This window comes from Ostrinia nubilalis, chromosome 23 (assembly GCF_963855985.1).
Source record: "Ostrinia nubilalis chromosome 23, ilOstNubi1.1, whole genome shotgun sequence".
Classification (NCBI taxonomy): Eukaryota; Metazoa; Arthropoda; class Insecta; order Lepidoptera; family Crambidae; genus Ostrinia; species Ostrinia nubilalis.
In genome coordinates this window covers 10679743-10696677 of record NC_087110.1, presented here as the reverse complement: position 1 = coordinate 10696677, position 16935 = coordinate 10679743, and the positions used below count along the sequence as shown (strand labels likewise).

General features: G+C 35.1%; 1 protein-coding gene and 1 non-coding gene across 2 annotated transcripts in view; both read right to left on the bottom strand.

The window, feature by feature from the left end:
- LOC135083494 (juvenile hormone epoxide hydrolase-like) overlaps positions 1-16935 on the bottom strand; it is a 118369-nt gene that overhangs the window by 61189 nt on the left and 40245 nt on the right. The window lies entirely within an intron of this gene.
- Positions 1613-1696, bottom strand: Trnal-cag (transfer RNA leucine (anticodon CAG)). The gene has a single exon. It is a non-coding gene; the product is annotated as a tRNA-Leu (tRNA).

Below are 16935 nucleotides of genomic sequence, written 5' to 3'. Positions count from 1 at the left end.
GTATAGCGCTCTCAAAAATTTATCATCCTTTCGATTCAACAAACCAATTAAGCAGGGGTGAAATTTAGTTGCCACTAAGAAGCCCTAATCTCATTCCAGCAGACTTCTTTTTGTGAGGTTACATTATGAGCAGAGTATACTCTAAAAATCCAAAAACTCTGCAGCATTCATCCATCCTGAATCCATTTCAAGGTAACTTTTACGAAAGTTTTCCATAATTTTTATGTATGTTGACTGAATGTTGTAAACGTCAAGGGCATCACATGTACGATGAAATTTAAAAAAGAAAGTAAATTTAAAAATAAATTGCATGAAATTTCCTTTAAATTACAATGGTTAAAGTTTTACAAAAATTTACAGTTTTCGTTTCCTTACATTTTCAAAAGTGAACTTTCTTCTGGGCCACCCTGTACAAGATGTTAATTGATTGTGATGTCAAATTATGAACATTAACGCTCGAAAAATCTACATAATATACCTTTTGTTGTCGAGTTGAGAGAGAGAGAGACAATTAAGTATTAAACAACTTTTAACATTTAAAAGTTCTACCTACATTCTTGTAGCAATATCACTCCTTCTACAACTACTTAAATAACACTTCAATAGCTTAATGTGTCATTAAACAATAAAATAGCATAAATACCTGCCTTCTAAAGGCACCAACTCCTGCGGATCCATGATGGCAGTCACATTACAGGAGTAATGTCACATTGTACGCTTCAACACATACTGCTGTCTGTAAACAAAAACAGTTAATTTGTTCATTATCTTAATTATTATGACTGACAATAAATTAATGTACGTACTGTTTGTTAAGAGACAATAACTATTGATTCGATGTAATTAATACAGATTAATAAATATCTCCCGTTTGGTAATTACCTAAGTTAATTCAATTAGTCATTAAATTGTTACATTCATACTGTGAGAATTTAGAAAAGTTTGACAGTCACACGTTAAATAATTTCATATGATTTTGTTTTGTAACAATAAAGAAACAAAATGCGTTTTTTTTAAACACGTTTGTCAAATGTTTGAATTTGGTGATAAATGTCATTTGTTTTTCAGTTTTATTTTTCTTTTTCCCGTATTGTTTCTTATCAGCCAGTATTTTAATAACTAGGAACTATGTGTTTTCGTAATATTTTTAAATTAAAAACTTTTTGTTATAATTTACTTTTGATAAAAATAAACAAACAACGGTCATGTAATTTATGTTTTGGCTGTATTAGATACAGCTATACATTTTTAGCTACAAGCTCTTTAACTAATGTATAGTAACATTAATGCCCGTTTTCACCATCAAACCCCAATTTTTAAGGGACACATTATATGAATTTTGTTTTCATAAGTGTCATTTAAAAATTAGGGATTGATGGTGAAAACGGGCATAAGGCTGAGTTGCACCACCTAACTTTAAACGGTAACATTGACGTTTACCAGTGCTTTATGTATGGAGTTTGACAGATTTTTGACGTTTGTCAAAGTTAAATTAAGATGCAACCCAGCCTAAAACAACTGTATAATTAACATGAAAAAAAAAATATTTTGGTTTACCCTACTTATCAAATAATTAGTGATACTTAATTTTGATTTCGACTCAAAAAGTATTTGTCAGAAGTGGGATTCGAACCCACGCCCACAGAAGTGGACTGCGACCTGAACGCAGCGCCTTAGACCGCTCGGCCATCCTGACATGCTGATACAGGGTGAAAATTCCCTATCGCTTTCGTGAAAATACTAATGGAACATGTAAAAATGTTTCAAAAATAAAGCATTTTCAGGGTCAGTTTCACCTGTTGATCGATAATTTTGATCTAACATATTTTTTTCTATATCTTTTTACTTTCTTCCGTTAAATAGCGTTATAATTACCTATTTCTATATTTAACGAAAGAAAGTGATTTTATCTGCCACATCTATTTTTCTATTTTTTTTTTATTTATCTGACAGATAGACTATTGCAGGTACTTTATCCAAGAAGTCGTGAAATAGGCCCATAAACATTATACATTTTAGTGACGAATACATATAAATTAATTAAATAAATCAATAAATTACGTTCCAAAAAACTCCCGAAGTCTAAACAATAAAAAAGTATTGTTATTTTTGTGTGATGTCCGTCATCCAAGGATATGTGTACAAGATAAATCTATATAAATCATTCATTTATTTAACAGAATAATTTATATCCATATCAGTTTTTGAACTAATTGAGAAAAGATACCATACAGACGATAAAAAACCGATTACCATTGACCTCAAAATAATCATTGTAATGTCAACTAATCAATGGCAGTCATCACAAAACACAACAACAAATGTAACATAGTTGTAAGAATAATTAATAGATCACTATTTAATCCAATTAGGTATTTGACAGCATTCCCAAATAATTCTAAAGCACAACTTAAAAAACTCTTCATTCTGGCCTTAAAAACTTAATTAATTTTAAATTACATATAAATTAGGATTTTTGGTTGCATTGTAATTGAAAAAAAGTATTTTAATTGAGTTGACAAAATAGTGACGTCACTGGCTAGTATTGCCATACAAAATCTATGGGAGAGTATCGTTTTGACAGTTTTAAAAGGTTGGTGGTGTCAAATACCCTAATAATCTGCGGCATGAGAGGTGTCATTGACATAATAATATTATGACGTGACAGAGCATACAAATCTGAAAGCAAATTTGAAACCTCCCTGGATTCCGTGGAGGGAAGTGGAACGGGAAGCATGGTCGATCTGTTTTAATGGTTTCAATTTATTATTTAATGGACTTTAGTGTACAAATTTGGTGTTATTTTGTGTTCTAAAGTGCAGTGAAGTGATAAATTATAAAAAAACATTAAAATACTTCGAATTTGAGCGCGCATCGAGTGTCAAGTGGGTTGTCGTATGAACAACCCGCTTTGGACCCGGTGGCGTCTTGAAACCTGCTTACGGGCATACTTAACTCCACGGAATCCATGAAAAATCAATAGAACTAAAACACCCACGTTCTATTGATAACTATGTCAATTTTCACTCGACATTGGCAGAAATAAACCTCCCAGAGAGGTTTGGTTGCCATTTAAAAAAAAAAAAAAAAAAGAAGCCTCCCTGACGTTTGACGTCACAACACCCTCCCGTGCCGCTCCCATACCTCAGGCATTGACTGAGTTAAGGGCTAGAGCTATCTAAATATATTCGTATAACTCAAAGGCGACTGACTAACTGACTGGCTGACATTGTGATCTATCAACGCACAGCCCAAACCACTGGACAGATCGGGCTGAAATTTGGCATGCAGGTAGATGTTATGACGTAGGCATCCGCTAAGAAAGGATTTTACGAAACTCCACCCCAAAGGGGGTAAAACGGGATCCATGCGTTCGAAGTCGCGGGCGGCCGCTAGTAGAATATGAGATCCTAAGATCACTATGACAAATACCTATTAGAACGCCACGTGCTAACAATCGCAATTATTCAAAGTATAATGAGCATTTACATGGTCAGCAGTACAATAGAAATATTACATTAGTCATAGCAGAAATGTAAAGAACTAGAAATATTATAAGCTAGCTTCTGCCTGCGGTTTTGCCCGCGATTCGACTAAACAACGTACCTAAGCAATACCGATTCATCATCATCATCATTTCAGCCGTAGGACGTCCACTGCTGAATATAAGCCTCCCCCAATGATTTCCACAAAAGTCGGTTGGTAGCGGCCTGCATCCAGCGCCTTCCTGCTACCTTTATGAGGTCGTCGGTCCACCTTATGAATGGACTTCCTACGCTGCGCTTTCGGTACGTACGCACGTACGTGGCCTCCACTCCTGAACCTTGCTGCCCCATCGACCGTCAGTTCTGAGTAGGTACCGATTAAAAGTTGTAAATGCTTTCCTTTCTAATGCAAACACTGTTAATTACAACATTGTATTGATAAACAAAGTATTTAGTAATTAACATAATATTTTGAACCTTATCTCCTCGTCATAAAGTTTAGCTAGTCTAATTATAAGAAGACTAGCGGCCGCCCGCGACTTCGTACGCGTGGATCCCATTTTACCCCCTTCATCTATCTTACGCGGTTTCGATTTTTTCATACAAATGTTTTTTCCCGCTAACTCCCGTTCCCGTGGTAATTTTGCAATATCCTGTTGTAACTAAGCTTTAAGTTTACTAAGGTACCTGCATGCAAAATTTCAAGCGTCTAACTTAAGCGGTTTAGATTTTTCATATAAAAGGATTTTCCCGCTAATTCCCATTCCCGTGGCAATTTCGGGAATTCCTTTCGTAGTGCACCTCTACGGTACCTAAGCTACGTCCCTTCCAAATTTCAAGTGCCTACGTTTAGCCGTTTATAGGCTGTGCGTTGATATGTCAGTCATTCAGTTTCTTCTTTTATATATTTAGATGAACATCCTGTATTGTCATTCATAAAACACGTGATAATCCAGCGCATAATATGCCCTATGATTAAGATAAAAAGGATAAGATAAACCATTTTCAGCTTTACTGCCTTGTATTAAAAGCTCAATCAGAATAAGGCATGTATAATAAAGATTATACTAATTTTCTACAGACATTGTTTCGAAGTCTTATTAATCCATTTGAAGCATGACATTTCTTACTAATTGTTCTGTTTTTCATAGTACAAGCATTGACGTAATTTGATGGTATATTAACTTTCTTCTCGAAACAACTCATGATGTCATAAGGTCGATGTGATATACCTACAATGTCTTCTAAATCATCATCATCATTAGGTCATTTAGACTCCACTGCAGGAGCACAACTCTCTAATTTACCAGAGTCATATGGAGGATGTACACTAGGGTGGAGCGACAATTTTTTTTTTTACATTTGCGTTTGTGAATACCTCTTAAAAGTTGCATCTTGTTGCCACCGTTACGAGAAAAATAAATAAAAAAATATTGAGACCATTTTTTAGCCCTCTACTGGCTTTTGAATATTTCATAAAAATGAAAAAAATAGGGCTTTATTGCAAAAATCATAAATTACCTTACAATAGTTTTTATTTGATAAATAATATATTTTTGTAACTTTAAATATAATATACATCGTAAAAAATAATTGTATAACATTATAAGCTTGTCATAAACTTAAAACAATACATTATTAAAAGCGCCGATTATAAGCTAAACTCACAGTCAGCGCGTAACTTTGCCACTTGAACCGTTAACATCAGAATTAGTCCAGTTACCTATTTTCTTCTTTCTATCTTTGTTTTATGTCTTTATCTTTAGTTAACTGATATTAATCAAGTAGATAGTTCGTAATTGCGTTGTCTAATTTTATTGTTCCAAAGTCAAAATAAAATCGAAATTAAGCACTCGTAGTGACCTATTTTAGGATCTCCTTATTTGTTTTGTACCTTAATCAGTGTTACAACTGACACCTGTTTTTTTTAAATTAGATAGAGTGATTCAAGAGTAAGGTTTTTAAGTATAATGCATGACATTGTACCTATGCGAAGCAAGGGCGGGTCGCTAATCGGAAATAAAATAAAAAAAGGTAAACAGCCCGTTGTATTTCTCAAATTTTAGTCGAAACTAAGAGGTAAACTTCTTAGCCTGTTGTTACGATACAACGAATAAAACAATTGTTAGTGTTGTTCTAATAAGTATTCACATTTCATTCGCTTTCCATAACCAAAACAATCAGATAACTTCAACGCTAAACTACAGCAATGGAAAAAATGCATACAAGAACTATTAGATAGTTTTCTTATAAAGGACAATGTTCGTTCTCCATACATTGTTCGCCGTTAGATCAACAGTGCCGAAATAATACTTTCTAGGTTCTAAATGACACAAATCTTTATGTAAGAACAATTATTCCTGGCGGACCAATTCTATAAACTTATTGATAGCAATATTGTTATCATAACCTCTTACTTACTAGTATTGTATTATATTATTTTATGCACATCGATTTGGGAGATGTTCTGTATTGTAGTTGTCGCAGCCAAATTGTATTATAATATTGGACGGGTTTTGGAAATAGCTCGGCGTTCCACTTTTATGATTTACTTACTTACATTTTGCACGTAAATAAATAACATGAATCCTATGTTTACTTTCCACTCTTGACATTTAACACGTGACTTACCAAACTAACTATCTCCATGGTTACCGTCTTAGTCTATGCATGACTAGGGATTGAACAACTTTTAATTGAATATTATTAGCAATTCTCGATAATTATTATCGATTGAAAAATATTCGGTATTTGAATCGAAAGATATATTCAATTTTATCAATATCAAAATATTCAATTTTAATAATAAAATAAATATTATTTACTACCACCTATGAAATGTTCTAAAAATTGCCTGGAGCGCTCCCCCAATCCTGGGTTTTCCCTTTCCAAGCTGAGAGGATATCATTTTGGTTCTATCGATACATTATAAAGGTACTTAATATTTGAAATGTATTACCAATTATTGTTATAAGCATTTTGAGCGAATAAAACTTTCAATTCTATTAGAACTTTAGACATTTCTCTCACTTTAAGCGGCATTGGATTTTTCATCGAATTTTGAAACTGTAACAGATATATTAAAGATGATCCCATATTGTTGTCATTGTCTATATCAGTGTTATGATCACAATTCTTTTTATTTTATTCATGACCTTCGACCAGTTGGACACATTAGATAGCTTCTTGTAGTATCGTGCAATATATTTTTAACTTTTAATTAAAATCTAGTCATACTGTAGCAATTTGGACGATTTATTTTATTTACAAGATCGGTATCTTATTGTCTATGATGACCGCAGTCAACATCACTATTACATGGATTCCTAACAATGAAGTACGGCATTGCCTTGTGCCGATTTTACATAGATTTTATCGACACAAATTATGGAACTTCATAGGATATGGAGCAGGCCACGCCCTAAAATGTCCGGATGTCGTCATGGTATTATGGAATACATATAAAATACTTTTATTATTTCATTTTTTAATCCTCAAGTGTCCGTTACAATCTAATTAATATTTAAGTATTCAAAAAGTAAGAGATTAATTTTGATACTTTACTGCTGTGCCCAGGAATCTAAGGCGGTTTCTGACAATGTCCAAATAGTAATTTGAGCACTTGTAATTGTCCAAAAGATGAGAAGTAACATTATTAGTTAGAGCGTTTTCACTAGATCACAAACGTTGTAGAAAAATATCAACAGGAGCTTTAGATCAGATCAAGCAAAGCAAGACTGAAATTGATCACATTAATTGTCTTTGGAATCAAATGTTAAGAAAATTATTAAACGAGCTATTCAAAGAGTCACGTTTTTTTGCACACCCTAAGCATCTTTTGTTAGCTTTGATGTACTATGAAAAACAATTATATATATCAGAGAGCTTGAGACAAATAATGGCAGCAAGAAAAGACAACAAAGTACCTGGAGTATTAGAGCATTCAAAAATCCGAAGTTAACCTTTCATTGATATGAATTAATTGTATAATAGTGAATGTATCTAAAGCAAAAAATGGATTTAGAAACAATTGAACGAGCAATATTATGACATCTTTCAATACCAATAGAATTGCAATGTTCTAAATAAAAATTTAAAAAAATCTAAATTTTGTGATTTTTCCATATATTTTTTCAGTTAACTATTTCTAATAGTGATTTTTCGAATTAAACTTTTTTATTCATAATATTTATTTTCTATTTACAAAACACCTTTAAATTAATTCTATTTTAATTGTTCTGTTTAATAATACAAAGATTTTAGAAAATTGCCATACAATAAAAAATAATTAAATTAAAATGACGGTAGAGGGCTAAAAAATACATTTTAAAAATAAAATAAAAATATCCTTGTTATTATCTTGCTCTCATGCAACTTTTAGCAGGTATTCAAGTTCGTTTACGTAACTTTTTTTTTTAACCATACAATGACGCTCCACCCTAATGTACACTGCCCATTGCCACTTCAGCTTGCTAATCCGTCGGGCTATGTCAGCGACTTTAGTTCGTTTACGGATCTCCTCATTTCTGATTCGATCCCGTACAGATACACCGAGCATAGCCCTCTCCATAGCACGCTGTGTAACTTTGAGCTTCTGTATAAGGCCTATAGTGAGAGGTCACGTTTCTGAACGGGCAGGGCACATAGTACGCAGAACTTACGGCCGATGGGGCAAGGTTCTGGAGTGGAGAATAGATATTTTGACTTAAATGTCAGTTACCTTAAAAATATGCACCATAAAAGAATGACAAGTCACATACACTCGACATCAAATAAATCGCACCTCCCGCGACAAGCATTTTCAAACGTATGCTTCCCCACTTCCCACCAATATTGGCACCATTTGAAAGGCTAGTTCTAACCTTCATTTCATTAAAGGAAAGGTTTTTACCCCAAAAATGTGTCTTTAGAAGGATCCAGAATCACTTCTTCAAAAAATAGGTAGTTACGCTAGAGCCAACTTTTATGGCTATAAAACTGTTAAGTTGGGATTAATCGCTATCCATCTGTTAAAGAGGACACGTGAGATAATTATTTGGTTTTATAACCATAAAAATTGGTCTAAATGATCCCATAGGAGGGCCCAAAGTAAGGTATTTTTTCAAGTCACATTTATGGTATATGTTAATCATTTATTAAGAAATTAAATGTGATTTTCTTTAAGGATATTTATTGGGCTTTCAAATGACACCAATATTGTTGGGGCACCATGATTGTGTCAGAAGAAAATCGTTAAAGTTCGCGTCGCGGAAGGTGCGGTTTATTTGATGTTGAGTATATTTTTTGCAATGAGGCTCAAGTGCTTTTACACATCCCATTAAGCTCTACTAAGCTCTTCTGTTATACCTATTTGAGTCAATTATTTTCCTAAACAGGCTAAAGTAATCAATGTCATTTATATTTTTTCAATAAGGCTCTTTATTCGTCGTCTTTTGGCTGAAACGAACGAAGGCTCGGCCAGATATTTCTCTTCATTTTCAATAGCACTAACTATCGATTTCCAAACGAAGGCCATAGGCATATCTAGTGATAGACTAATCTATTACTTTATCTAATAGATGAGCCTACTTCAGGAGTTATTACATGCATGATTAATTCTTGAAACGTGTTAAATATCAATTAGTTATTGTAATAAAATAGGGACATAGGTGCAATGATTGTCAATTAAAGCAATTTTTTGACTTTAAACACCTGTGTAAAACCAACCGTTCATAATAGCGACATTTATTTGATGGAAAGCATTGGGGGAGGCCTATGTTCAGCAGTGGACGTCCTATGGATGAGATGATGATGATGATGAGATGATTTGATGGCATATGATTCTCTAATTATTCAAGAATGAATAAATTATTCAAGAAAAAGACTGAGATTGCATAAATTAGGAGTAATGAATTGATGATCGATGAAATGAAATTTTTGGACAGAATAGCCCAACATCCTGTACATTATCAATAATCTATGACACGTTTAAGTAAATACAAGACAGCCTTTGATAACCAACTGAAACATATCATTGACTTATAAGTAGGACAGAAGTGCTTGTTACTCATTGTAAACACTAGAGAGGATAGAAACATGAGGACGCCTTTCATATCAATAAAAGGACTTTACAAACCCAATAATTTGTATTTTCTATTGGGTTTAATTAGTAAAAGAATTATTACCTATGCTATTTTCGACTCAAATACTCGTAGAAATCGTGGCGTGACAAGAAATGTGATTACGAGACTATTCCCACAGATCCTGGCTGCACAGCAGCAGCAGTACTTAACAGCTTGACCGCCAATAAAAACCTAACCAGTGAAGGTCAAGTTTGTCCCGGAGGAAAGTTAAACTGTCATTGAACAAAATTAATCAGAAGAACATAGGAGGAGTTCGATGTGAAGAAGGTTCCAGAGAGAAGCAGATGACAGGTGAAGAAATGTGCTTAGTAACTTGTGAGATACAAATTAGAATGACTACAAAACATTATAGCTTAGTTAATGATATAGATAGATAGATAAAACGTTTATTTGCATAACAGAAACACACATTACAAACAGAAAGTACCAAAAGTAGGATAAAATAGTATCCTCAGGACAATATGACATAGTATGATAATGATATGTCAATTAAGATTAATAATGATGACCACAACATAGGTTAAACTAATATATTAATAAACATTTTAAAATGTATTTTATTAACCACATTCTGGCTTGGCATGGAGCACTTTTTAGAATCTCGTACCTCTAAAAGGACTGACTTTTAAAACATATTTTTATTTCTTTTGCCATGGTAAACCAACTTTCATAAGTATGAACTTTTAAGTGGATCAATCATCATCATCATTTCAGCCACAGACGTCCACTGCTGAACATAGGCCTCCCCCAATGATTTCCATAATGACCGGTTGGTAGCGGCCTGCATCCAGCGCCTTCCTGCTACCTTTATGAGGTAGTCGGTCCACTTTGTAGGTGGAAGTCCTACGCTGCGCTTTCAACATTATGGAAGGATCCAGTACAATTTAAACTTATTACTAGACACTGGACAATCTAAATACATATCTATATAAAAGGAGAAACTGACTGAGTTAGTGACATATCAACGCACAGCCTAAACGGCTAAACGTAGGCACTTGAAATTTGGAAGGGACGTAGCTTAGGTACCGTAGAGGTGCACTTAGAAAGGAATTTCCGAAATTCTGACGGGAACGGGAAATAGCGGGAAAATCCTTTTGTATGAAAAATTTAAACCGCTTAAGTTAGACGCTTGAAATTTGGCATGCAGGTACCTTTGTAAACTTAAAGCTTAGTTACAACAGGATATTGCAAAAATCCCACGGGAACGGGAGTTAGCAGGAAAAAACATTTGTATGAAAAAATCTAAACCGCGTAAGATAGATGAAGGGGGTAAAACGGGATCCACGCGTACGAAGTCGCGGGCGGCCGCTAGTTAGTGCATAAGTCTGTAAATATTGTTCGCTTCCGTGTATGTACGTACACACGATAGTGCATTATACGGGTACTTCTCATTTACACTCAAATTTGATGGTCACACAATAATAGTTCATAAACGGTATAAGTTAGAACAATAACTTTGAAATCAGATGATAAAATATCTATTTAGCTACATACAAAATAAATTTTATCGTAATAGAAGCAAAAATAATACGAAAAAATCACATGAAACGATATTAAACGGGGTCATTTTTCGCGTTCTCATCGTGTCACACCTTCGGTTGCAATGAAACATTTGGTTACTGCATTCACAATTTTCATTCAATTTGTGTGTAGCATATACGAAAATCATCGTAATTAAATATACTTTCCACACAATAGTCAAAAAAATATCTTCTCATAATTATTTTGAATTGAGAAAGCGAAATACGTTGGTCACACGATTTTAGGTACCTAAAATCTTGAGTAATAATACAAGATTGCCGTTAAACCGAACACCATCAACCAATCACTGCGTTCTATTCGGTTAACGTCAGTCACGCTTCGACCATTGGGGAGTTGAGATAGGTCGATCGTCGCTCTGCGAAAGAAATACGTAGCTTTTTGTGATTTTCCATAGACATACCGTCGCTTGCTTGAACCATATTTTCTACCTCTAAAATTTAAACAATTTAATTGAAACTTTGCCATTGAAAACTTAACATGTTAGACTTATTTGTGTAGTATTCGACTTGAACCGTTAAATTCAAATTTAAGGATAATTCATAAAAAACTAAAATTTTCGTCACCTTCGTGGCATCACCTTCGTGGTGTTTTATACAAGAAGGTGATTTTAGGCCACGAAAGTGATTTCTTGCTTTGGTTTATTTTAAAATATAGTGACTGGTGTTTATGTTTTCACAATATTTTAATAATAATAAATTTTATTATACGTGGTAAAGTAGAGATCAGTACAATATCAATAAATAAATAAGGGCCTCGTATTTTTGTTGTCTGTCTGGATGACTGTATGTATGTCTGTATATATGACTGTGTATCTGTTTGTAAGATAAATTTAATCTGAAGTTTGAGTTAAAAGTTGTACAACAAAAATTACGAGAATTATATAAATTACGAGGCCCTCTGGCCTAAATAAAAAATATATTTTTGTTGAGGGACTGATAATCAGTTAGTTCTTTTTTATTGAGGTTTTATTGATACTCCGTTTTTTGCTTCTTTAGCATTTCAGAATGCCACCAGTGTCACCCTTAAAACCAATTGCGTAGAATCTTGAAACTTAGTAGGTGACCTAATCGGTAAAATTTTATCTTGTATTTAAGTAGATACCTATTTATATTATGTTATTGCTATTTATCTATGAAAATAAGACAAAATATATGTTTTATAAACACATAAGAGTCATTTACAGTAGTAAAGTTTGAAAAAAATATTGCTGTGAAGTACAGAATCACTTTCGTGGCATCAAAAAATTCAAAACGTTAAAGCTTCCAAACGAGACTCACTATTTGACTGATTTACTGAGACTACAATCTTCACATCAAGCGCTACAATTTTTGTTTACAAAAAGTTGAAATAAGTTAGAAATAAAATTCGCCACGAAGGTGACGATGAGAACCGTGGCGATGAGAAATACCCATACACAAGTGTGTACTGTCAAGTCGTCATTGATTAGAGAACGTTGACTCACTCACGGCGAGCCCTCGTGGTTGTGTTGAACTAATATTGGACACTTCATAATCTTTCGATAGAGATTAGTGAGTGGGCGTTTTTTTCATCGTATGAGCCTAAATATCATCGTCATTGCTGGATGTAGCCTATCAAGGAGCGCCTCAGATGAGTCTTTTACTTCATCATTTGTGACTTGTGGCTGAGTTTGTTTGTTTTTGTACCTAGCTACTGCCAGCCATCTTTTGAGAGCATCGGTCCATCAATTGGTAAGATGTGCATGAGCCAAGACGTGGTGGACACATTCGAGAATCATGAAGTGAAGATCGTCATCATTTTAGCCATAGGACGTCCACTGCCTCCCCACATCGCCCGCTGGTAGCGGTCTGCATCGAGAGCTTTCCTGCTACCTTTATGAAGTCTACTTTAAGCAGCCGAAACGAGAAGCTGTGAGTACATAATGTAACTCATTAATAAACGTCGCGTTAAGACCCGTGTCTTACTATTTTGGTTGAAATGGAACGCGAAACCTTTATGAGGTCTACCTTGTAGACGTCACAATTACGACTTTCTGGTACGTGGCCTCCACTCCAGCATCTTGCTGTCTCATCGGGCGTCAGTTCTGCATACTTGCCAAATGTTTGTCTCGAAGCGCTGGTAGGGCAAAAAAAGAATGAGACATGTATAGGCTCCTTAAGAGCATTTGACGATTTGCAAGTACTGATTTAATTAGTCTAAACAAATAAAGATAATTTTGATTTTTTATTTTTTGATTTTATGTGCCCTGCCTGAAGTGAAGATAGTATTACATAATACCTCAGACTACCCACACCTTTCGTCGGTCACACTTGCATTATGCATTAAGTTATTTATTACTTCTGTGAGTCATAAATGGGTAGTCTGTCTCAGACACTTAACTACACTCAACATCAAATAAACCGCACCTTCCGCGACGCGAACTTTAAAGATTTTCTTCTGACACAATTATGATACCCCAACAATATTGGTGTTATTTGAAAGCCCAATAAATATCCTTAAAGAAAAATACATTTTATTTCTAAATAAATCATTAACATATACCATAAATGTGACTTGAAAATAGACTTCTCTTTGGGCTCACCTCTGGGGTCAATTAGACCAATTTTTATGGTTATAAAACCAAATAAAGATCTCACGTGTCCTTTTTAACAGATGGATAGTTTTATACAATTTTATACTTAAGTGACTCTGGATCCTTGTAAAGACACATTTTTGGGGTAAAAACCTTTCCTTTAATGAAATGAAGTTTAGAACTAGGCTTTCAAATGGTACCAATGTTGGTGCGAAGTGGGGATGCACACGTTTGAAAGTGCTTGTCGCGGGAGGTGCGATTTATTTGATGCCGAGTGTATTATTTACCGGTATTAACGAAGATTTAACTGAAAGACACGTTTTGTTGTTTTGATTTGATTCTCTATGACACAAACATTTGCATTTTATATCTGAGGGACAATATTGATTTGTCTCTATTGTCATAACCCACAGGGTTTAATGTACTTTGCTTATTTGACAATATTAAGAACGGAAGATTCTGCATGATGTAAGTACTCGTATGTTATGATTGGTTATCTAATTCAAGTCTTACCAGTGGATGCTCCGCAAAAACGAGACCAAAAGAGTCAAAAAATACCCCACACATTATTATAATCATACATAGAGTAGGTATAAAAAGGGTTAGTAGTAGTTTCGCATGAATGTGCGAAACGTCCCCTTTCAATAATATTTTTTTTTAGTAGGCGTTTCGCCCGGATGTATCAAAAGTATTAAAAAAGTATTAAAAACGGGTGCGAATCGACCCCTTTGAGATCTAGTAATCGCATACTATTAGTTCAAAAAAGAGTCGATTCGCACGCGATTTGAATACGTTTAATACATCCGGGCGAAACGCCTACTAAAAAAAATATTATTGAAAGGGGACGTTTCGCACATTCGTGCGAAGGAAAATGGTGCGAAAATACTACTAACCCGTAAAACTCCTGAAATTGTTAAAAAACTTCTTACTGTTTTAAGCTTTTATAAAATCTTTCTACTTTTTTCGCCTCTATCGTGAAATTAGTGTACACGTATTTACAATACTTTGATTTTTTTCTATTTCTTTTAATCAACTAATGCTAACTTATCACACACCGTATTCTCTCACGTGAGGTCTCACAGTGCGCGTGGACACGAACCAATCAAAGCTGTGCGTTCGATTTTTCACATAAGCAAGCATCGTTTGTGAATACGGGCGCTAATCACACATGTCTAGATGAAGTAAGAAATATCGCCCCCCAAAAGATATAGCACTGTTTAATGGATGCAAGATTGGAGAATGGACAATTTGACACCATTCTCCAATAATTTAAAATCACAACTTTTCTAATAAGACACTTTATTCTGGTCTTAAAAACTTAATTAATTTTAAATTACCTGTAAATTACGATTTTTGGTCGCATTGTAATTGAAAAAAGTAGTTTATTTGAGTTGACAAAATAGTGACGTCACTTGCTTGTGCCATACAAAATCTATGGGAGAGTTTCGTTTTGACAGTTTTAAAAAGTACGTCACTTGATTGGTGGTGTCAACATGTCTATTGTAAAACGCCGATCACAATAGAAAGGAATCGCAGTGATACTAAAACTAGGATAGCCGCTGAGCTTATAAAATATAGAGTGGAAATAGATGTGATAATATCTTATCTAATAGTATTAGGTCTGATTTTGCAATACTATAGTGTGTTGTCGACTGTAAAATTTCTCTTCAAAATCTTGGGAAACTTGCTTTATCGTTCGTTCGTTCGTTCGTTTCAGCCGAAAGACGTCCACTGCTGGACAAAGGCCTCCCCCAAGGATTTCCACAAAGACCGGTCCTGCGCCGCTTGCATCCAGGTACTTCCCGCGACCTTCACCAGATCGTCGGTCCACCTAGTGGGAGGCCTGCCCACGCTACGTCTTCCAGCTCGTGGTCGCCACTCAAGAACCACTCCTCTGAAGGTTGGAGACACTATACTCGAAGTTGTTGACAATTATGTATACCTGGGACAAACAGTCCAGTTAGGTAGGTCCAACTTCGAGAAAGAGGTTAATCGTCGAATCCAACTCGGCTGGGCAGCGTTCGGGAAGCTTCACGAAATTCTCACGTCCGAAATACCGCAGTGTCTCAAGTCAAAAGTATTTGACCAGTGTGTGTTGCCAGTGATGGTGTATGGCTCTGAGACGTGGTCGCTTACTATGGGCCTCATAAGAAGGCTCAAGGTCACCCAAAGAGCGATGGAGCGTGCTTGCTTTATCATCATCATTTAATTTTCAGCCATAGGACGTCCACTGCTGAGCATAGGCCTCCCCCAATGATTTCCAGATTGGCCGATTAGTACATCACAGCTACATCTATTCACTAATCTAAGACAGATTTATATTTTTACAGCTTTAATAAGCAATCCTTTATCTCTGTAATAATAAAGAGACCAAATAGAGGAACGTCGTTTTAACTGAGTTTGTTGCGGCGCTTCTTCTCAGCACTTGCCAAATGTTGGTCTCGAAGCGCTGGTAGGGTAAAAAGATTATGAGACATGTAGAGGCTCCTTAAGAGCAAAATGACGATTTGTAAGAACTATTTATTAGTCTAAACAAATAAAGAAATTTTGACTTTGACTTTGACTTTGAACAGATACAAACTACATTTTTGCTAAACTCAAGTGGTAGTGGGAGGGGCACATAGCTCGTAGAGCTGAAAAATTCTCGAGTGGCGACCACGGACCGGAAGACGTCGAAGAAAACTTTATTTTGTAATCGTTAACGTTATTAGTTATAACGTTATTTATTGACTATTTTATTACCTACTGAGGAAATGAAAAGGAGTAATAAAATTTCTCATACAGATCTTATACAAAATAACAATGATAGGTCAACAACCCACAAATGAGAGCCATTAAAACACAAATACTTTTGGCAGATTAGAATATGGGTGAGCATGCGCACATGCTCGTAGTATTTTAAACATAAAAACATTGTATTCGTTGTTCGTTCGTTCGTTTCAGCCGAATGACTCCCACTGCTGGACAAAGGCCTCCCCCAAGGATTTCCACAAAGACCGGTCCTGCGCCGGCCGCATCCAGGCACCTCCCGCGACCTTCACCAGGTCGTCGGTTCTAGTATGGCACCAGGTATTCGTTGAAAACACACGAAATGTAGACCCGAAATCGCGTGGTGCGTTTTAGGTTCGATTCCCGGCTGGATCAAATATTTTTTGAACCAACAGTCCATAGGTACACGTTAATTTTGTCAACCGTCAGACTGGTGGTACGGTACCCGACTATAACAGAAGCTAAG